This window comes from Ranitomeya imitator, chromosome 5, assembly GCF_032444005.1.
Source record: "Ranitomeya imitator isolate aRanImi1 chromosome 5, aRanImi1.pri, whole genome shotgun sequence".
NCBI classification, from domain to species: Eukaryota; Metazoa; Chordata; class Amphibia; order Anura; family Dendrobatidae; genus Ranitomeya; species Ranitomeya imitator.
Window position 1 is genome coordinate 644,310,725 of NC_091286.1, and position 22,354 is coordinate 644,333,078.

Here is a 22,354-nt window from a genome sequence, read left to right on the forward strand (position 1 = left end):
CGTTCTATCTACTAAATTAAAGGGTTAAATGGCGGAAAAAATTGGCGTGGGTTCCCGCGCAATTTTCTCCACCAGAGTAGTAAAGCCAGTGACTGAGGGCAGATATTAATAGCCTGGAGAGGGTCCATGGTTATTGGCCCCCCCCCCGGCTAAAAACACCTGCCCCCAGCCACCCCAGAAAAGGCACATCTGGAAGATGCGCCTATTCTGGCACTTGGCCACTCTCTTCCCATTCCCGTGTAGCGGTGGGATATGGGGTAATGAAGGGTTAATGCCACCTTGCTATTGTAAGGTGACAGTAAGCCAAATTAATAATGGAGAGGCGTCAATTATGACACCTATCCATTATTAATCCAATACTAGTAAAGGGTTAAAAAACAAGCACAAACACATTATTAAAAATTATTTTAATGCAATACGGATTACATACGGAGGATGCCATGCGCAAAAAACGCTGACACACCCTGCCTACGGAGGAGCTACGGACCACTATTTTGGGGACTTTTCAGCGTATTACGGCCGTAATATACGGACCGTATTGTTTTACGCTGTGTGTGACGCCGGCCTAAGTGAAAGGAGACCAAACAAAAAGGGATAGCGAGATCCGGAGAGACAGTGACCTTCTGGAAATTGATCCTAGGGGAGGACGCTTAAACGCTGGAAGATAATGTGCCTAAACAGGACTGAATATGTGGAACAAGCAAAGTGTCCCAGGCAGAAGTTCCAGAGCATCAGCTTTACCGGCTATACTGGCAAGCTGAAGAGAAAAGAAGAAGCGGAACTCCAGAACAAGTAGATGACACTAATTGATCAGGACTGTTGTGTTAAAGCTGGGCTGAGGTGAAGCAGTGAGGAACAATGGACATAGAGAACACCGGAGTAAGCTAAGAAAGGAAACTGTATGAAAAATGCTTTGAGTTGTAAAGGAAACGTTCATAAGACTTTGTACCCGCTGTCCCTTGCATATAATTCTTTTCTAGTTCCCGTTTAGTAAAGAGTTCAGTGTTGCGTGGTGGTCTCACTCATTGCACTGTGAAACATCTGTTCCTGGCAAACCCGCTACAATGGTTACATGTGTTCTGCATGGGCGTAAGGCCTTCACAGCACAAGTCCACACACCCAGCCAGTCCCCCCGCTTTCATGTGAAAGTCCCGGGATGCAACAGATGATTCTCACCCACGGTTACTGCCCCGCGCCACGTTACAACTGCAAAAGTGTTTTTTAATTCATCGAATAGCGAGAAATGTGATTAACCCACTCACACTGAACCGATAATGTGAGCCAGGCTGGTTGAACTACACCCTATGAAGAAAAGTATCTGCCACCTTCACATTACACCTACATGAGCTTTTCTGACCTCCCTTTCTACAGCCATTAATATGGAGTTGGTCCCTTTGCAGCTGTAACAGTTTCCACTTGTTTGAGAAAACTTTCTACAAGATTTTGGAGGTGTCTGTGGGAATTTTTGCCCCTTGATCCAAAAGAACATTCGTGAGATCAGATACTGATGTTGAGGAGTGGCCAGGATCACAATCTCCATTCTATTAAATTTCAAAGGTGTTGGATACTGTTGAGATCCTTGCTCTGTGCAGCCGGTCATGTTCTTCCTCACCAAACTCCCCCAACCTTGTCTGTATGAGCCTTGTGCACTGGACACATTAATGGGGCACAGAAAAGGCCCTTCCCCAAACTGTTCCCACAAAGTTGTCCAACATGTCTTGAGTTGAAGCATTAAGAATTTTTTTGTCATTGTAACGAAGTTGCCAAGGCCGACTCCTGAAAAACACGCATTAAAAAAACGCAAGAAGCATTATTCTTCCTCCATCAAACTCTACAGCTGGCAAAGTGCAGCTAGGAGGGTAACGCTCTCCTATCCTACCTTCACCAAACCCAGACATCAAGATGCTAAATAGAGTAGTGTGATCAGTGAATCCACAGAGCATGTTTCCACTTCTCAAGACTCCACTGGTGGCGGCTTTACACCACTCTATCTGATATCTGGCATTGTGCTTGGTGATAGAAGACTGCATGCATTTGCTCAGTCATGAAGCTCCTGGGCAGCATTTGTACTGATGACAATACTAGAGGAGGGGTGTACTTCCCAGATATGGCATCCAGGGATGAGCAAACCTGAACTTCAAAGTTCAGGGTTCGCAACGAACACCTAGCGTTCGCTGCAGGACTCCAAACACTAATATGGACTTCTGAGAGTTTGGATGCTCAATAAAGCTGGTTGAAAGGCTTCAGCATAGCCAATCAGCAAGCTTTTAGGCCGTGGTTACTTGCGTAGCCATCACAACCATGCCGAGTATTGGCATGGCTGTGATTGGCCGGCGAACAATATGACCCTGCCTGTATAATCGTGTAAACAAAAAATTATTATTTTTTAAACAACATAGGGTCCACTCTATTTTTAATAACCAGCGAAGGGAAAGCAGACAGCTGTGAGCTGGTTTTATTATGCTGAGAATGGCCAATAACCATGGAGCTTCCAAGCATATTATTATCAGCTCACAGTTGTCTGCTTTGCCTTCGCTGGTTATTAAAATTGGGAGGGACCCTAAAAAGCAGACATCTGGGGGCTCATATTAATAGGTTGGGAAGTTCCATAGATATTGGCCCCTTCCCAGCTTAATAAGACAAGCCCTTAGCCGCCCCAGAAATGGCGCATTCACTAGATGTGTCAATTATAGCACTTATCCTCAGCTCTTCCCGATTGGCATGGTGCGGTGGCAATTGAGGTAATCAGATTGTGTGGTTCATGTCAGCAACTGACTGACATCAAGCCCAGGGGTTAGTAATGGAGAAGCGTGTATCAGACACCTCCGTTATTAACCCCGTAATTAAATATAAAAAGACACACATAGGAAAAAAAAGTTTATTTGAATAAAGACTCCCCAACACATTCCCTGGTTCACCCATTTATAAAATAAGACAATCCCCGCAGGTCTGACGTAATCCATAGCATTCCCATGACATCCACAGATTCTCTACTGCAACCTATGGGGCATCGTTCTGAGAAGTGACCTATGGAGCCTCGTTTGGGTCCCATTTGGCTTCAATGGGTTTCGGTGTCAAGTTTGAGACAAGTTCTAGTACCCAAACTGAACTTCGGACTACAGTTCGGTCGAATCCGGCACACTTGAACATCCACCGGTCTGCTCATCCCTAATGACGTCAGCAGAACGTTGTTGACTTTTGAACTATGTTCCTCAACATTTGGCGACCTTGGGGTGGTCTCGCTCTATAAGTTCATTAGCTTTAAAATCAATATTTGAGCAGTTCTTTTGAGGTGGGTTTTCATCTTGCATCTGGGGCGCACATTTTTGGATAGAGTTTTGGGAAGAATGTTTGGACATTTTTTGTATAGACTTTACATGATATCAGTAGAGGTTTGTGAATGAGGTTGAGCACCCACCATTGTATGAAGATGTGGGCTGTAGGACACACTAAAGCTTCTCATAACTGTTGATTAAACACTAATTGGTGGCACAAGGTCTTGATGTTTAGCAGCAAAGTGGGTTGTAGAATGACTGTGGGCTACAATTAAAGTGTTGGGGCTTTTAGAATAAAAACAATGGGGTACTACAGAAGACAAACCGAATTGTCCACTTACTTTGTAGACAAACATTTGCCACCCTATTTCTTAAGGGATGGTTTACAAATAACTTACTAGATACTAGTAATGAGGTGTCATTCTGATATAATGATGGTCTTGCAATATTTTTTATTTCCGACATTGTCAGTATGTATGCTTGACAGTCTTCAGTACTTCATTATAATGTATTAACTGCACGCTTTATAGACTTTCCTTATAGTACATGGAGGAGGATGACAAGTTCTTCAATTATCAGTTATCCATAGCAGATGTAAGAGGAGCCATGTGGACAGATGGCCTCAACAAAAACCATCATCTAGCTATTGTGTGTGTCCCCCCTCCCTGATGGTGTCTGTATAGGGGGTGATAGATGGGAGGTGAATGGACTTGGGTTGGACAGTGACAAATGAATTTGCTACTGTACTTCTGTAAAAAGCACAATGAGCTGCTAACAATTTGGCACATGTGGCACTGCTGTGATGCCAAATTCATGAAATATTTTAATTGTAAACCCTTACAAATGTGACCCATTTCTACCATAAGGTTGTAGCTTGTGAATGAACCCCACACAGAGTCTATTGAGAGGGTGTCTGCACATTACTGAGGTCAACAGGGAATTCACTTACTGTATACTGCCTGCTGCAAAAGGAAAAGTCATATACTGTATATATATATATATATATATATATATATATATATATATATATATATATATATTACCACGTTGTAATAATGCCATTATAAGCTACCATTAAAAGCCCCCAATGTCCTTTGGCCCTGGCTCTTCCCCACTGTCCTTTGACCCTGGCTCTTCCCCTATGTCCCGTGGCCTGGCTGGCTCCCTATATTCCTTGGCCTTGCTGGCCCCCTATGTTCCATGACCTTGCTCAACTCCCTGTCAATTGGTCCCAGCGGCCCCCCTGTCCCTTGGCCCTGGCTGGCCCCCTGTTGCTTGGCATGGCTGTCCCACTATGTCCCTTGGCCTGGCTGGCCCCTATATCCCTTGGCTCTGGCTGCCCCCCTGTCCCTTGGTCCTGGCTGGCCCTCTGTCCCTTGGCCTGGCTGGCCCCCTATGTCCCTCAGCCTGGCTGGTAAACTATGTCCCTTGGCCTTGCTGGCCCCCATGTCCTTTGACTTAGCTGGTCCCCATGTCCCTTGGCCTGGCTGGCCCTTCTGTCCCTTGACCTGGCTGTACCCCCTGTTCATTGGCCTGGCTGTACCCCACTGTCCATTCGCATAAAGATAAAACAACTCTTATTGGGCAGCACGGTGGCTCAGTGGATAGCACTGCAGCCTTGCAGCGCTGGATTCCTGGGTTCTAATCCCACCTTGGACACCATCTGCAAGGAGTTTGTATGTTCTCCCCGTGTTTGCGTGGGTTTCCTCCGGGCACTCCGGTTTCCTCCCACATTTCAAAGACATACTGATAGGGAATTTAGACTGTGAGCCCCATTGGGGACAGTGATGATAATGTGTGCAGAACTGTAAAGCGCTGCGGAATATGTTAGCGCTATATAAAAATAAAGATTACTATTATTGAATCATTAAAAAAACATCAAGGGATAGATGATGATGACATGTAAATGGCCAATATATGGCACCGCAATAAAGAGATAAGGCAAAAATTAATTGACGGTTTAGTATGTATTAAAGACTAAATCCTAAGGTAGAAATAGTCAGGGTATGGACATGTGGCTAGAAATGTGAATACAACAGAAAGAGGCAAATCAGTTTATATCATGATGCTTAGAAGCAGCCACAAGCCAATGTCACTAAAAGAAAATGCACTCATATAAAAGATATAAAGGCACAGATGATTGGCCTCGGGGAGACCAAAACATCCAACACCGCGGAGACACCATCACGTGTTTCTCAACGCAGTGATTCCAGAACACTGCCCCCATCCCTTATGGGAAATATGCAGATGCATGTAAAGAAGCTGTGGAGACACCATCACGTGTTTCTCGACGCAAGCAGTGAATAGCCAGGCCTTTCCCTGGGAAGGAACAACCACGGGAAGGGCAGCATCCTATGAAGGAAAGCCACCAATGCCAAGCATGGTATCCATCCACAGACAGCTGTTTCGGGGATGGATACCATGGGGGAAACAGCTGTCTGTGGATGGATACCATGCTTGGCATAGGTGGCTTTCCTTCATAGGATGCTGCCATTCCCGTGGTTGTTCCTTCCCGGGGAAAGGCCTGGCTATTCACTGCTTGCGTAGAGAAACACGTGATGGTGTCTCCGCAGCTTCTTTACATGCATCTGCATATTTCCCATAAGGGATGGGGGCAGTGTTCTGGAATCACTGCGTTGAGAAACACGTGATGGTGTCTCCGCGGTGTTGGATGTTTTGGTCTCCCCGAGGCCAATCATCTGTGCCTTTATAGCCTTTTTACTAGGCACTGCTCCTAATAGCCAGATTCCTACTCCACACTGATGAGGGGCAAAAACCCCGAAACAGCTGTCTGTGGATGGATACCATGCTTGGCATAGGTAGCTTTCCTTCATAGGATGCTGCCCTTCCCGTGGTTGTTCCTTCCCGGGGAAAGGCCTGGCTATTCACTGCTTGCGTCGAGAAACACGTGATGGTGTCTCCGCAGCTTCTTTACATGCATCTGCATATTTCCCATAAGGGATGGGGGCAGTGTTCTGGAATCACTGCGTTGAGAAACACGTGATGGTGTCTCCGCGGTGTTGGATGTTTTGGTCTCCCCGAGGCCAATCATCTGTGCCTTTATAGCCTTTTTACTAGGCACTGCTCCTAATTAGCCAGATTCCTACTCCACACTGATGAGGGGCAAAAACCCCGAAACAGCTGTCTGTGGATGGATACCATGCTTGGCATAGGTGGCTTTCCTTCATAGGATGCTGCCCTTCCCGTGGTTGTTCCTTCCCGGGGAAAGGCCTGGCTATTCACTGCTTGCGTCGAGAAACACGTGATGGTGTCTCCGCAGCTTCTTTACATGCATCTGCATATTTCCCATAAGGGATGGGGGCAGTGTTCTGGAATCACTGCGTTGAGAAACACGTGATGGTGTCTCCGCGGTGTTGGATGTTTTGGTCTCCCCGAGGCCAATCATCTGTGCCTTTATAGCCTTTTTACTAGGCACTGCTCCTAATAGCCAGATTCCTACTCCACACTGATGAGGGGCAAAAACCCCGAAACAGCTGTCTGTGGATGGATACCATGCTTGGCATAGGTGGCTTTCCTTCATAGGATGCTGCCCTTCCCGTGGTTGTTCCTTCCCGGGGAAAGGCCTGGCTATTCACTGCTTGCGTCGAGAAACACGTGATGGTGTCTCCGCAGCTTCTTTACATGCATCTGCATATTTCCCATAAGGGATGGTGTTGTGAATTCTGTGGCTGAGTTCACTTCTGTGGTCACAAGTGGTATTGCAGTCTCTGGGCTTCCTCCCTCAGGTGTTTTGGTGAGCTCGTTGGCTGCCTTGCTATTTAGCTCCACCTGAGTCTGTCTTCTTTGCTCCTTGTCAATGTTCCAGTGTTGGATCTGAGCTACTGCATCTTTCCTTGGGCCTGCTGCTCTGCTAGATAAGTGCTTCTAGTTTGTTTTCTGTTTTTTTCTGTCCAGCTTGCTATTGTCTTTTGCTGGAAGCCCTGAGAAGCAGAGGGGTGCACCGCCGTGCTGTTAGTTCGGCACGGTGGGTCTTTTTGCCCCTTTGCGTGGTTTTCGTTTTAGGGTTTTTGTAGACTGCATAGTTCTCTTTGCTATCCTCGCTCTGTCTAGAATATCGGGCCTCACTTTGCTGAATCTATTTCATTCCTACGTTTGTCTTTTCATCTTGCTAACAGTCATTATATGTGGGGGGCTGCCTATTCCTTTGGGGGATTTCTCTGAGGTAAGTCAGGCTTGTATTTCTATCTTCAGGCTAGTCAGCTCCTCAGGCAGTGCCGAGTTGCATAGGTAGTTGTTAGGCGCAATCCACTGCTGCTTATAGTTGTGTGAGGATAGATCAGGTACTGCAGTCTACAGAGATTCCACGTCTCAGAGCTCGTCCTATTGTTTTTGGTTATTGCCAGATCTCTGTATGTGCGCTGATTACTGCACGCTGTGTTGCCTGATTGCCAGCCATAACAGTACAAGGAGCCCCACCAATGATTCCCAATAGAGGGAAAAAAGAAATCCTGACATCATTTTTTTTTCTTAGCTCTGTCTTCAGTCTTTTTTTTCCCCTAGACATTAGAGTGCTTCAGGACACAGCTGTGGACATGGATATTCAGGCTCTGTGCTCCTCAATGGATAATCTCGTTGTAAATGTACAAAAGATTCAAGATACTATTGATCAGAAATCGATGCTAGAACCAAGAATTCCGATTCCTGATTTGTTTTTTGGTGACAGAACTAAGTTCCTGAGCTTCAGAAATAATTGTAAGCTATTTTTGGCCTTGAAACCTCATTCTTCTGGTAATCCTATTCAACAGGTTTTGATTATTATTTCTTTTTTGCGCGGCGACCCACAGGACTGGGCGTTTTCTCTTGCACCAGGAGATTCTGCATTGAGTAATGTTGATGCATTTTTCCTGGCGCTCGGATTGCTTTACGATGAGCCTAATTCAGTGGATCAGGCTGAGAAAAATCTGCTGGCTTTATGCCAGGGTCAGGATGATGTAGAAGTATATTGTCAGAAATTTAGGAAATGGTCAGTACTCACTCTGTGGAATGAATCTGCACTAGCGGCTTTGTTCAGAAAGGGTCTCTCTGAAGCTCTTAAGGATGTAATGGTGGGATTTCCTATGCCTGCTGGTTTGAATGAGTCTATGTCCTTGGCCATTCAGATCGGTCGTCGCTTGCGCGAGCGTAAATCTGTGCACCATCTGGCGGTACTGCCTGAGAGTAAACCTGAGCCTATGCAGTGCGACAGGACTATGACTAAAGTAGAACGGCAAGAACACAGACGTCTGAACAGACTGTGTTTCTATTGTGGTGATTCTACTCATGCTATTTCTAATTGTCCTAAACGCACTAGGCGGTTCGATAGCTCTGCCGTTATTGGTACTGTACAGTCCAAATTCCTTTTGTCCATTACCTTAATGTGCTCTTTGTCATCGTATTCTGTCATGGCGTTTGTGGATTCAGGCGCTGCCCTGAATCTGATGGATTTGGATTATGCTAAACGTTGTGGATTTTTCTTGGAGCCTTTGCGGTGTCCTATTCCGTTGAGAGGAATTGATGCTACACCTTTGGCCAAGAATAAGCCTCAGTACTGGGCCCAGCTGACCATGTGCATGGCTCCTGCACATCAGGAAGTTATTCGCTTTCTGGTACTGCATAATTTGCATGATGTGGTCGTGTTGGGGTTGCCATGGCTACAAACCCATAATCCAGTATTGGATTGGAACTCTATGTCGGTAACCAGCTGGGGTTGTCAGGGAGTACATGGTGATGTTCCATTTTTGTCTATTTCGTCATCCATTCCTTCTGACATCCCAGAGTTCTTGTCGGACTTTCAGGATGTATTTGAAGAGTCCAAGTCTGATGCCCTACCTCCGCATAGGAATTGTGATTGTGCTATCGATTTGATTCCTGGTAGTAAATTCCCTAAGGGTCGTTTATTTAATTTGTCCGTACCTGAACACACCGCTATGCGCAGTTATGTGAAGGAGTCCCTGGAGAAGGGACATATTCGCCCATCGTCGTCACCATTGGGAGCAGGGTTCTTTTTTGTAGCCAAGAAGGATGGTTCGCTAAGACCGTGTATTGATTACCGCCTTCTTAATAAGATCACTGTTAAGTTTCAGTATCCCTTGCCATTGATTTCTGACTTGTTTGCTCGGATTAAAGGGGCTAGTTGGTTTACTAAGATTGATCTTCGTGGTGCGTATAATCTGGTGAGAATCAGGCAGGGAGATGAATGGAAAACGGCATTTAATACGCCTGAGGGTCATTTTGAGTATCTGGTGATGCCGTTCGGACTTGCCAATGCTCCATCTGTTTTTCAGTCTTTTATGCATGACATTTTCCGTGAGTATCTGGATAAATTCTTGATTGTTTACTTGGATGACATTTTGATCTTCTCAGATGATTGGGAGTCTCATGTGAAGCAAGTCAGAATGGTTTTCCAGGTACTGCGTGCTAATTCCTTGTTCGTGAAGGGATCAAAGTGTCTCTTCGGTGTGCAGAAAGTTTCATTTTTGGGGTTCATCTTTTCCCCTTCTACTATCGAGATGGATCCGGTTAAGGTTCAGGCCATCCAGGATTGGACTCAGCCGACATCTCTAAAAAGTCTGCAGAAATTCCTGGGCTTTGCTAATTTTTATCGTCGCTTCATCTGTAATTTTTCTAGCATTGCCAGACCATTGACCGATTTGACCAAGAAGGGTGCTGATTTGGTTAATTGGTCTTCTGCTGCCGTGGAAGCTTTTCAGGAGTTGAAGCGTCGTTTTTGCTGTGCCCCTGTGTTGTGTCAACCTGATGTTTCTCTTCCGTTCCAGGTCGAGGTTGATGCTTCTGAGATTGGTGCAGGGGCGGTTTTGTCACAGAGAGGTTCTGGTTGCTCAGTGTTCAAACCATGTGCTTTCTTTTCCAGGAAATTTTCTGCTGCTGAGCGTAATTATGATGTGGGCAACCGAGAGTTGCTGGCCATGAAGTGGGCATTCGAGGAGTGGCGTCATTGGCTTGAGGGTGCTAAGCATCGCGTGGTGGTATTGACTGATCATAAGAACTTGACTTATCTCGAGTCTGCCAAGCGCTTGAATCCTAGACAGGCCCGTTGGTCATTATTTTTTGCTCGTTTTGATTTTGTGATTTCATACCTTCCGGGCTCTAAAAATGTGAAGGCGGATGTTAGGGGTCGAGTTCCCGCTTCTGCACAGGGGGAATCTCGAGCCACTTCCGCTGCGGTCTCCCATTCTTGTCCAGCCGCAGTGGAGCCTGCTCAGCAAGGACGTCGGTCCCAGCGTCTTGCTCATTCTCACTCTGTTCTGAGAGTTACTGCTGCTTCTCCAGTCTCTGCCATTAAAGTCAGTGCTGGTCAGCAGCGAGCGGACTTCTCTGGGACTAAGTCCTTGTCTGCATGTACTGAGCATGCCCAGCGTAAGGTCTCCCGTTGGAGATCGAGGGTCATGTGCTCAGGCTCTGCAGCACATTCCATTGGTCCTCTTGGCAGGTCCTAGAAGGGCAAAAGTGCTGTGGCCACTTCCTGTGCTGCTGCTATATAAACTGCGCATGACTGCACGGCCATGCGCTAGTATTGTCAAACAATTGCTAATGTGTGTATGTTGTGAGTGCAAGTCGTCCTTGGATACCCCTACCCTATAGTGTGACTGTTCGCGGAAGGTGTATGGCTGCTACCTAGCGCCCGACTTATCCTACAGCACTAGTCACACATTATAGCGTCCAGTTGCTGTGACCGCCAGTACGGCGCCGTGCACTTCCTCTGTGCTTTCCTTACCCAAGCCTGGGTGGTTAGTGGCGTTCGTCAGTGCGGCACTGCATGCTCTTCTGTTTCTTTTCACACCCAGTTGCGGTGTTGCGCCAGCAAGGGTCTAATCGGACTTCAATCCCAGTTGGGGTTAAGTCCGCTGACTACTTGCTCGCGCTTTAGGTGCGGTACCGCGGTCCTGTGCCTTAACAGGATTGCTTCTTTCACGCTGGGTGAGGTTAACCCACGCGTGTATACTCTAGTGTACCGCCATATAGTCTGCTAATTGCTAGCAGCAGGTTTTCACCTGCACGGTGGACCCCGGACTGCGAACGCATCTATACCATCTGTCTTGGTGCGTTCCGCCAGTCCTAACAGAATACTAGCGCCAGGGTCTGGCTAGTAAAATGGCGGACGATCAGCGTTTACAGCGGTACATCCAGCAGCTGGAGGGAAGGTTGGCGGCTCTTGAGCGTTCAACCTCAGCTGTGGATGTTACTGCTGTCGCTGTTCAGGCTGCAAGTGTGGCTGCAGCTACCTTGTCCACTGCCGCTCCTGTACCGACGCTATCTCGCCTCCCGCTACCAGATAAATTTTCTGGTGACAGTAAGTCCTGTAGGGGTTTCATGAGTCAGTGCTCAATACATCTCGAGCTTCTGGCCTCTCGTTTCCCTACAGAGCGGGCTAAGGTGGGCTTTATAATTTCCTTATTGTCGGACAGGGCGTTGCAGTGGGCTACGCCGCTGTGGGAGCGTGGCGATCATGTGGTGCAGAGTGCTCCGTTATTCCTGAGCACTCTGAAACAGGTCTTTCTAGGACCTCGTGTCACCCATGACACGGCGCTCCAACTGTTGGCACTGACTCAGGGCTCGTCCTTGGTCAGCCTTTTTGCCGTCCATTTCCGCACTCTGGCATCTGAGCTGGAGTGGTCGGATAAAGCCCTTATCCCTATATTTTGGAGGGGGCTGGCTGACCACGTTAAGGATGCTCTGGCCACTAGGGAGATTCCCGCCACACTGGAGGAGTTAATAGCAGTATCTACTCGCATTGACCTCCGTGTTCACGAGCGGAGGTTAGAGCGAGCCCAGTGTAGGCAGAGGTTTCGGCTGGCTCCCACCTTCGCCAAACCTTTGGAATCTCCAGTTCAGGCTCCTGAGTTCCAGGAACCTAAGGTGGTGTCACGAGCGGGATCTAAGTCCCAGACTGCTCGTGCACTCCAGGGTTGCCATGTTTGCCAACAGTCAGGACATCTTGCCACCAGATGTCATCAGCGGTCGAGGAAACGTCAGCGTCTAGTGGTAGTAGGTGGAGGTGCACTAGACACTGCGACGTTTGCCTCCAAATTGTCCTTTAAGGGGACAATTACCTTTGTCTCATCCTCCCACTCGGTAGACCTCTGCGTGGATTCTGGGGCGGAGGGCAATTTTATGTCTTCTGCCTTCGCCCAACGTCACGCAATACCCCTGGTTATGCTATCCCAACCAGTAACGGTACGAGTGGTGAATGGGTCGACACTCCCCGCACAGATAACACATCAGACCATCCCTGTTACTCTGTCCCTGTCGCCATCCCATCAGGAGATTATTTCTCTGCTCGTCATTCCTGAGGGTATTGATGAGGTCCTGTTGGGGATACCTTGGCTACGGTACCACTCTCCTCACATCGAGTGGTCCTCAGGCAGAATTCTGGGATGGGGTGAATCATGTGGGGGTAGGTGTCACCGAGAGTGCGTTCAGGTTGCTACTACTGAGGTACCCGCAGATCTATCCTCTCTCCCCAAGCAATATTGGTCTTATGCAGACGTGTTCTCCAAGAAGGCGGCGGAGACCCTTCCGCCCCATCGCCCCTATGACTGTCCTATCGATCTCTTGCCTGGTGCTGAGCCTCCCCGGGGTCGAGTCTATCCATTATCTCTCCCGGAAACGGAGGCAATGTCTCAGTACATACAAGAGAATCTGGCAAGAGGGTTCATCAGGAAGTCAGTGTCACCTGCTGGGGCAGGGTTCTTCTTCGTGCAGAAGAAGAATGGAGAACTACGTCCATGCATAGACTACAGGGGTCTTAATGCTATCACAGTTAAGAACAAGTACCCTTTGCCGTTGATATCTGAGCTTTTCGATAGGCTTCGGGGAGCTAGAGTGTTTACGAAACTAGATCTGCGGGGTGCTTACAACCTGATTCGCATCCGTGAAGGGGACGAGTGGAAAACGGCATTTAACACCAGAGATGGGCACTATGAGTATCTGGTGATGCCCTTCGGGCTCTGTAATGCACCTGCCGTTTTTCAAGACTTTGTCAACGACATCTTCCGGGATATGCTTTCCACCTCGGTTGTAGTCTATCTGGATGATATTCTCATCTTTTCTCCAGATATTGACTCCCACCGGAGAGATGTTGGCAGAGTCTTCGACCTCCTACGGGCAAACTCTCTTTACGCAAAATTGGAGAAGTGTGTGTTTGAGCAGGAGTCCTTACCTTTCCTGGGCTATATCATCTCCGCCCAGGGATTGGCTATGGATCCTGCCAAACTACAGGCTGTGATGGACTGGCAAGAGCCCCATTCTCTTAAAGCGGTGCAGCGCTTTATGGGGTTCATAAACTATTACCGCCAGTTCATTCCCCACTTCTCAACTCTGGTAGCTCCCTTGGTAGCCCTCACCAAGAAGGGAGCGAATCCCAAATTGTGGTCGGAAGAGGTCTCCAAGGCCTTCACTTCTATTAAGTCCCACTTTGCTAGCGCTCCCATCTTACATCGTCCCGATGTGGATAAGCCATTCCTACTGGAGGTGGATGCCTCGTCCGTTGGTGCTGGAGCAGTCCTCTACCAAAAGGATGCTCAAGGTCGGAAGCATCCATGCTTCTTCTTCTCCAAGACCTTCACGCCAGCGGAGAGGAACTACTCCATCGGGGACAGGGAGTTGCTAGCAATGAAGTTGGCCTTTTCGGAGTGGAGACACCTTCTGGAAGGTGCGCGGTTTCCCTTCCAAGTTTACACGGACCACAAAAATTTGGTCTATTTGCAGACAGCCCAGCGGCTAAATTCTCGCCAGGCCAGATGGTCCCTGTTCTTCTCCCGGTTCCACTTTTCCCTTCATTATCTCGCCGGGGAGAAGAATATCCGTGCTGACGCTCTCTCTCGCTCCCTTATGTCAACTGAGGAGGAGGAAGAGGAGCCTCGGCTTATTGTCCCTTCCGAGAGCCTGAGAACCGTGGCGCCGGTTTCGCTAGAGTCTGTGCCTCCGGGCAAGACTTTTGTGCCCATTAATTTGCGACCGGAGGTTCTCTCTTGGGCTCATTCGTCCAGGGTGGGTGGACACTTTGGGACAAAGAGGACATCTGAGCTACTGGCGAGGACGTACTGGTGGCCGCATATGGTCCGGGATGTCAGGGATTATGTTCTGGCGTGTGTCTCCTGCGCCAAAAATAAATCTCCGCGTCAAAGGCCAGCTGGTTTGCTCTATCCCTTGCCGGTGGCAGATAGGCCCTGGGAGATGGTCGGGATGGACTTTGTTGTGGGTTTGCCCAAGTCTCGCGGCTGTACCATCATTTGGGTCATCACCGATCATTTCTCAAAAATGGTGCATTTGGTGCCGCTGCCGCGGTTACCTTCTGCACGGGCCTTGGCAGCGTTGTTCATTAGACATATCTTCCGCCTACATGGTATGCCAGACAAAATTGTCAGTGACCGGGGTCCCCAGTTTGCGTCTCGGTTCTGGAGAGAGCTCTGTCGTCTTCTCAGTATTGAGTTGAATCTCTCTTCCGCTTATCATCCCGAGACGAATGGGTTGGTAGAGAGGGCCAACCAGACCTTGGTCACATACCTGCGACATTTTGTTTCAGCCAGGCAGGATGACTGGGCATCCTTGCTATCATGGGCAGAGTTTGCACTGAACAACGCCGTAGCCGACTCCACTGGACAAACCCCATTCCTCCTCAACTATGGTCAGCATCCACGGGTACCTGTGCCTATGCCCGTGTCTTCCGCCGACTCCAGGGTGGCAGACTGGGCTGTGGAGGCACGGGATATTTGGGACCGCACTCAGGATGCCATTCGGGCCTCTAAGGAGAGAATGAGGTCCTCCGCTGATGCTCATCGGCGCCCCGCTCCGACCTTTGCTCCTGGCGACTTGGTGTGGCTCTCCGCCCGTAACATCAGGCTGCGAGTTGAGTCCACTAAATTTGCTCCTCGCTACTTGGGTCCATTCAAGGTCCTCGAGCAGGTTAATCCTGTGGTCTATCGTTTGGCCCTTCCGCCACGCCTGGGTATCACCGACACCTTTCATGTGTCCCTCTTGAAACCCGTGTATATGTCCCGGTTTTCCGAGTCATCTGCTGGGACATCGGGTTCGTCTACGGACGATTATGAGGTGAACGCTATTTTGGGGTGCAAGGTGGTGCGTGGTAAAAAATTTTATTTGGTGGACTGGAAGGGTTATGGCCCCGAGGACAGGTCCTGGGAGCCTGTTGAGCACATTCGGGCTCCACAGCTCATTGCTGCCTTCGAACGTAGCGAGGCCCAAGGAGGGGGGGGCCCTAGGAGGGGGGGTAATGTTAGGGGTCGAGTTCCCGCTTCTGCACAGGGGGAATCTCGAGCCACTTCCGCTGCGGTCTCCCATTCTTGTCCAGCCGCAGTGGAGCCTGCTCAGCAAGGACGTCGGTCCCAGCGTCTTGCTCATTCTCACTCTGTTCTGAGAGTTACTGCTGCTTCTCCAGTCTCTGCCATTAAAGTCAGTGCTGGTCAGCAGCGAGCGGACTTCTCTGGGACTAAGTCCTTGTCTGCATGTACTGAGCATGCCCAGCGTAAGGTCTCCCGTTGGAGATCGAGGGTCATGTGCTCAGGCTCTGCAGCACATTCCATTGGTCCTCTTGGCAGGTCCTAGAAGGGCAAAAGTGCTGTGGCCACTTCCTGTGCTGCTGCTATATAAACTGCGCATGACTGCACGGCCATGCGCTAGTATTGTCAAACAATTGCTAATGTGTGTATGTTGTGAGTGCAAGTCGTCCTTGGATACCCCTACCCTATAGTGTGACTGTTCGCGGAAGGTGTATGGCTGCTACCTAGCGCCCGACTTATCCTACAGCACTAGTCACACATTATAGCGTCCAGTTGCTGTGACCGCCAGTACGGCGCCGTGCACTTCCTCTGTGCTTTCCTTACCCAAGCCTGGGTGGTTAGTGGCGTTCGTCAGTGCGGCACTGCATGCTCTTCTGTTTCTTTTCACACCCAGTTGCGGTGTTGCGCCAGCAAGGGTCTAATCGGACTTCAATCCCAGTTGGGGTTAAGTCCGCTGACTACTTGCTCGCGCTTTAGGTGCGGTACCGCGGTCCTGTGCCTTAACAGGATTGCTTCTTTCACGCTGGGTGAGGTTAACCCACGCGTGTATACTCTAGTGTACCGCCATATAGTCTGCTAATTGCTAGCAGCAGGTTTTCACCTGCACGGTGGACCCCGGACTGCGAACGCATCTATACCATCTGTCTTGGTGCGTTCCGCCAGTCCTAACAGCGGATGCTCTGTCTAGGAGTTTTGTGCCCGACTCTCCGGGGTTATCTGAGCCGGCGAGTATCCTCAAGGAAGGAGTCATTGTGTCTGCCATCTCCCCTGATTTGCGGAGAGTGTTGCAGAAATTTCAGGCTAATAAACCTGATCGTTGTCCGGCCGAGAAACTGTTCGTCCCTGATAGGTGGACTAGTAAAGTTATCTCTGAACTTCATTGTTCGGTGCTGGCCGGTCATCCAGGAATCTTTGGTACCAGGGAGTTGGTTGCTAGATCCTTCTGGTGGCCATCTCTGTCACGGGATGTGCGTGCTTTTGTGCAGTCCTGTGGAATTTGTGCTAGGGCTAAGCCCTGCTGTTCACGTGCCAGTGGGTTGCTTTTGCCCTTGCCGATCCCGAAGAGGCCTTGGACACATATTTCGATGGATTTCATTTCTGACCTTCCCGTTTCTCAAAAAATGTCGGTCATTTGGGTGGTCTGTGATCGCTTTTCTAAAATGGTCCATCTGGTGCCCTTGGTTAAATTGCCTTCCTCCTCTGATTTGGTGCCTTTGTTCTTCCAGCATGTGGTTCGTTTACATGGCATTCCTGAGAATATTGTTTCTGACAGAGGTTCCCAGTTTGTCTCGAGGTTCTGGCGAGCCTTTTGTGGTAGGATGGGCATTGACCTATCTTTTTCCTCGGCCTTCCATCCTCAGACTAATGGCCAGACCGAACGAACCAATCAGACCTTGGAAACATATCTGAGATGTTTTGTTTCCGCTGACCAGGATGATTGGGTGTCATTTTTGCCGTTGGCTGAGTTCGCCCTTAATAATCGGGCCAGCTCGGCTACCTTGGTCTCTCCATTTTTCTGCAATTCTGGGTTCCATCCTCGTTTCTCTTCAGGACAGGTTGAGTCTTCGGACTGTCCTGGTGTGGATTCTGTGGTGGACAGGTTGCAGCAGATCTGGACTCAGGTAGTGGACAATTTGACCTTGTCCCAGGAGAAGGCTCAGCTTTTCGCTAATCGCAGACGCCGTGTGGGACCCCGACTTCGTGTTGGGGATTTGGTTTGGTTATCTTCTCGTCATATTCCTATGAAGGTTTCCTCTCCTAAATTTAAACCTCGTTTTATTGGTCCGTATAGGATTTCTGAGATTCTCAATCCGGTGTCTTTTCGTCTGACCCTCCCAGACTCCTTTTCCATACATAATGTATTCCATAGGTCGTTGTTGAGGAGATACGTGGCACCTATGGTTCCATCTGTGGAGCCTCCTGCCCCTGTTTTGGTGGAGGGGGAATTGGAGTATATTGTGGAGAAGATTTTGGATTCTCGTGTCTCTAGACGGAAACTCCAGTATCTGGTCAAATGGAAGGGTTATGCTCAGGAAGATAATTCCTGGGTTTTTGCCTCTGATGTCCATGCCCCAGATCTTGTTCGTGCCTTTCATGTGGCTCATCCTGGTCGGCCTGGGGGTTCTGGTGAGGGTTCGGTGACCCCTCCTCAAGGGGGGGGTACTGTTGTGAATTCTGTGGCTGAGTTCACTTCTGTGGTCACAAGTGGTATTGCAGTCTCTGGGCTTCCTCCCTCAGGTGTTTTGGTGAGCTCGTTGGCTGCCTTGCTATTTAGCTCCACCTGAGTCTGTCTTCCTTGCTCCTTGTCAATGTTCCAGTGTTGGATCTGAGCTACTGCATCTTTCCTTGGGCCTGCTGCTCTGCTAGATAAGTGCTTCTAGTTTGTTTTCTGTTTTTTTCTGTCCAGCTTGCTATTGTCTTTTGCTGGAAGCTCTGAGAAGCAGAGGGGTGCACCGCCGTGCTGTTAGTTCGGCACGGTGGGTCTTTTTGCCCCTTTGCGTGGTTTTCGTTTTAGGGTTTTTGTAGACTGCATAGTTCTCTTTGCTATCCTCGCTCTGTCTAGAATATCGGGCCTCACTTTGCTGAATCTATTTCATTCCTACGTTTGTCTTTTCATCTTGCTAACAGTCATTATATGTGGGGGGCTGCCTATTCCTTTGGGGGATTTCTCTGAGGTAAGTCAGGCTTGTATTTCTATCTTCAGGCTAGTCAGCTCCTCAGGCAGTGCCGAGTTGCATAGGTAGTTGTTAGGCGCAATCCACTGCTGCTTATAGTTGTGTGAGGATAGATCAGGTACTGCAGTCTACAGAGATTCCACGTCTCAGAGCTCGTCCTATTGTTTTTGGTTATTGCCAGATCTCTGTATGTGCGCTGATTACTGCACGCTGTGTTGCCTGATTGCCAGCCATAACAGGATGGGGGCAGTGTTCTGGAATCACTGCGTTGAGAAACACGTGATGGTGTCTCCGCGGTGTTGGATGTTTTGGTCTCCCCGAGGCCAATCATCTGTGCCTTTATAGCCTTTTTACTAGGCACTGCTCCTAATAGCCAGATTCCTACTCCACACTGATGAGGGGCAAAAACCCCGAAACAGCTGTCTGTGGATGGATACCATGCTTGGCATAGGTGGCTTTCCTTCATAGGATGCTGCCCTTCCCGTGGTTGTTCCTTCCCGGGGAAAGGCCTGGCTATTCACTGCTTGCGTCGAGAAACATGTGATGGTGTCTCCGCAGCTTCTTTACATGCATCTGCATATTTCCCATAAGGGATGGGGGCAGTGTTCTGGAATCACTGCGTTGAGAAACACGTGATGGTGTCTCCGCGGTGTTGGATGTTTTGGTCTCCCCGAGGCCAATCATCTGTGCCTTTATAGCCTTTTTACTAGGCACTGCTCCTAGTAGCCAGATTCCTACTCCACACTGATGAGGGGCAAAAACCCCGAAACAGCTGTCTGTGGATGAATACCATGCTTGGCATAGGTGGCTTTCCTTCATAGGATGCTGCCCTTCCCGTGGTTGTTCCTTCCCGGGGAAAGGCCTGGCTATTCACTGCTTGCGTCGAGAAACACGTGATGGTGTCTCCGCAGCTTCTTTACATGCATCTGCATATTTCCCATAAGGGATGGGGGCAGTGTTCTGGAATCACTGCGTTGAGAAACACGTGATGGTGTCTCCGCGGTGTTGGATGTTTTGGTCTCCCCCGAGGCCAATCATCTGTGCCTTTATAGCCTTTTTACTAGGCACTGCTCCTAATAGCCAGATTCCTACTCCACACTGATGAGGGGCAAAAACCCCGAAACAGCTGTCTGTGGATGGACACCATGCTTGGCATAGGTGGCTTTCCTTCATAGGATGCTGCCCTTCCCGTGGTTGTTCCTTCCCGGGGAAAGGCCTGGCTATTCACTGCTTGCGTCGAGAAACACGTGATGGTGTCTCCGCAGCTTCTTTACATGCATCTGCATATTTCCCATAAGGGATGGGGGCAGTGTTCTGGAATCACTGCGTTGAGAAACACGTGATGGTGTCTCCGCGGTGTTGGATGTTTTGGTCTCCCCGAGGCCAATCATCTGTGCCTTTATAGCCTTTTTACTAGGCACTGCTCCTAGTAGCCAGATTCCTACTCCACACTGATGAGGGGCAAAAACCCCGAAACAGCTGTCTGTGGATGAATACCATGCTTGGCATAGGTGGCTTTCCTTCATAGGATGCTGCCCTTCCCGTGGTTGTTCCTTCCCGGGGAAAGGCCTGGCTATTCACTGCTTGCGTCGAGAAACACGTGATGGTGTCTCCGCAGCTTCTTTACATGCATCTGCATATTTCCCATAAGGGATGGGGGCAGTGTTCTGGAATCACTGCGTTGAGAAACACGTGATGGTGTCTCCGCGGTGTTGGATGTTTTGGTCTCCCCCGAGGCCAATCATCTGTGCCTTTATAGCCTTTTTACTAGGCACTGCTCCTAATAGCCAGATTCCTACTCCACACTGATGAGGGGCAAAAACCCCGAAACAGCTGTCTGTGGATGGACACCATGCTTGGCATAGGTGGCTTTCCTTCATAGGATGCTGCCCTTCCCGTGGTTGTTCCTTCCCGGGGAAAGGCCTGGCTATTCGCTGCTTGCGTCGAGAAACACGTGATGGTGTCTCCGCAGCTTCTTTACATGCATCTGCATATTTCCCATAAGGGATGGGGGCAGTGTTCTGGAATCACTGCGTTGAGAAACACGTGATGGTGTCTCCGCGGTGTTGGATGTTTTGGTCTCCCCGAGGCCAATCATCTGTGCCTTTATAGCCTTTTTACTAGGCACTGCTCCTAATAGCCAGATTCCTACTCCACACTGATGAGGGGCAAAAACCCCGAAACAGCTGTCTGTGGATGGATACCATGCTTGGCATAGGTGGCTTTCCTTCATAGGATGCTGCCCTTCACGTGGTTGTTCCTTCCCGGGGAAAGGCCTGGCTATTCACTGCTTGCGTCGAGAAACACGTGATGGTGTCTCCGCAGCTTCTTTACATGCATCTGCATATTTCCCATAAGGGATGGGGGCAGTGTTCTGGAATCACTGCGTTGAGAAACACGTGATGGTGTCTCCGCGATGTTGGATGTTTTGGTCTCCCCGAGGCCAATCATCTGTGCCTTTATAGCCTTTTTACTAGGCACTGCTCCTAATAGCCAGATTCCTACTCCACACTGATGAGGGGGAAAAACCCCGAAACAGCTGTCTGTGGATGGATACCATGCTTGGCATAGGTGGCTTTCCTTCATAGGATGCTGCCCTTCCCGTGGTTGTTCCTTCCCGGGGAAAGGCCTGGCTATTCACTGCTTGCGTCGAGAAACACGTGATGGTGGCTCATATGAAAGATAATCCTGCAAGATATATGTGAAAATTATGAGAGATTACCTTGGTCAAATATTACGGTACCACCACCTCAACGCGCGTTTCAGCTGCGGTGCCTTCTTCTGGGGCAGTGGTATAACAGTAGTAGGCAGATCTTAAATACTAAAATTCGATCAATAGGAGATAATGTCTCACAACGTGTTGGCATGACAACCGGGGGTCTGCAGAAGACCACCATGCTTGTCATTGCTGATCTACTATTGACGCCAGCCAAGATGATGATTTTTGTTACTCTAAGCAGGGCTAATTATTCAAAATAAAACAATAATAAAAAATACACATATTTGGTATAATTCCATTGCATTCAGAAACGCCCGATCTATCAAGATATAAGAAGAATTAATCCAATAGATAAACGGCGTAACAAAAAAATAAAAACTTCAGAACTATTTTTTGAGGGGTTTCTGTAGCATTGCAATAAAATGCAATAACACGCAATCAAAACATTGTATCTATCCCAAAATGGTATCAATAAAATTGTCAGCTCAGTTCATAAAAAGTAAGCTCTCACCCAGCCCAAGATCTCTGAAAAATGGAGACGGTACATGTCTCGGAAAATGGCGCCATTTCTTTACTCTCAAACTTTGGAATTCTTTTTCTCCAAATAAATGAAAAAATAATTTATACGTTTGGCATCTGTTAACTCGTAATGACCTGTAGAGTAATAATATCAGGCATTTGGAATTTTTTTCCCATTTTCCATCACACTATATGGTAAAATCAATGGTGTCGTACAACTCATCCCACAAAAAACGAGCTCTCATACAGCTATGTGGACTGAAAAATAGAAAAGTTATGGCCCTGAAAAGAAAGGGGAGCAAAAACAGGAATGCAAAAATGGAAAATCCCAAGGTTAAGACACACACCTGTGTCTTGGTATTGAGACTCTTGAGTTCTATGTTTGGTGTGCTCCACTTTCTACGCATACTGTGCTTTACTTGCTTCCATCTCTGCTGGGTTCCACTTCATCCAACATGCTCAACCTAAGATTCCTGAGAGTGTCAAGTCCTTGTTTCCCATATGCCTTCCAGCTTCCTTCATCAACGCCAGGGGTTCTTGGACCTGAGGCTTAGAGAATCTACCTCACCAGGTGAGCCTTACACCTCAATAATGATCTCAGACAGTATTTGCTGTTAATTACATTTT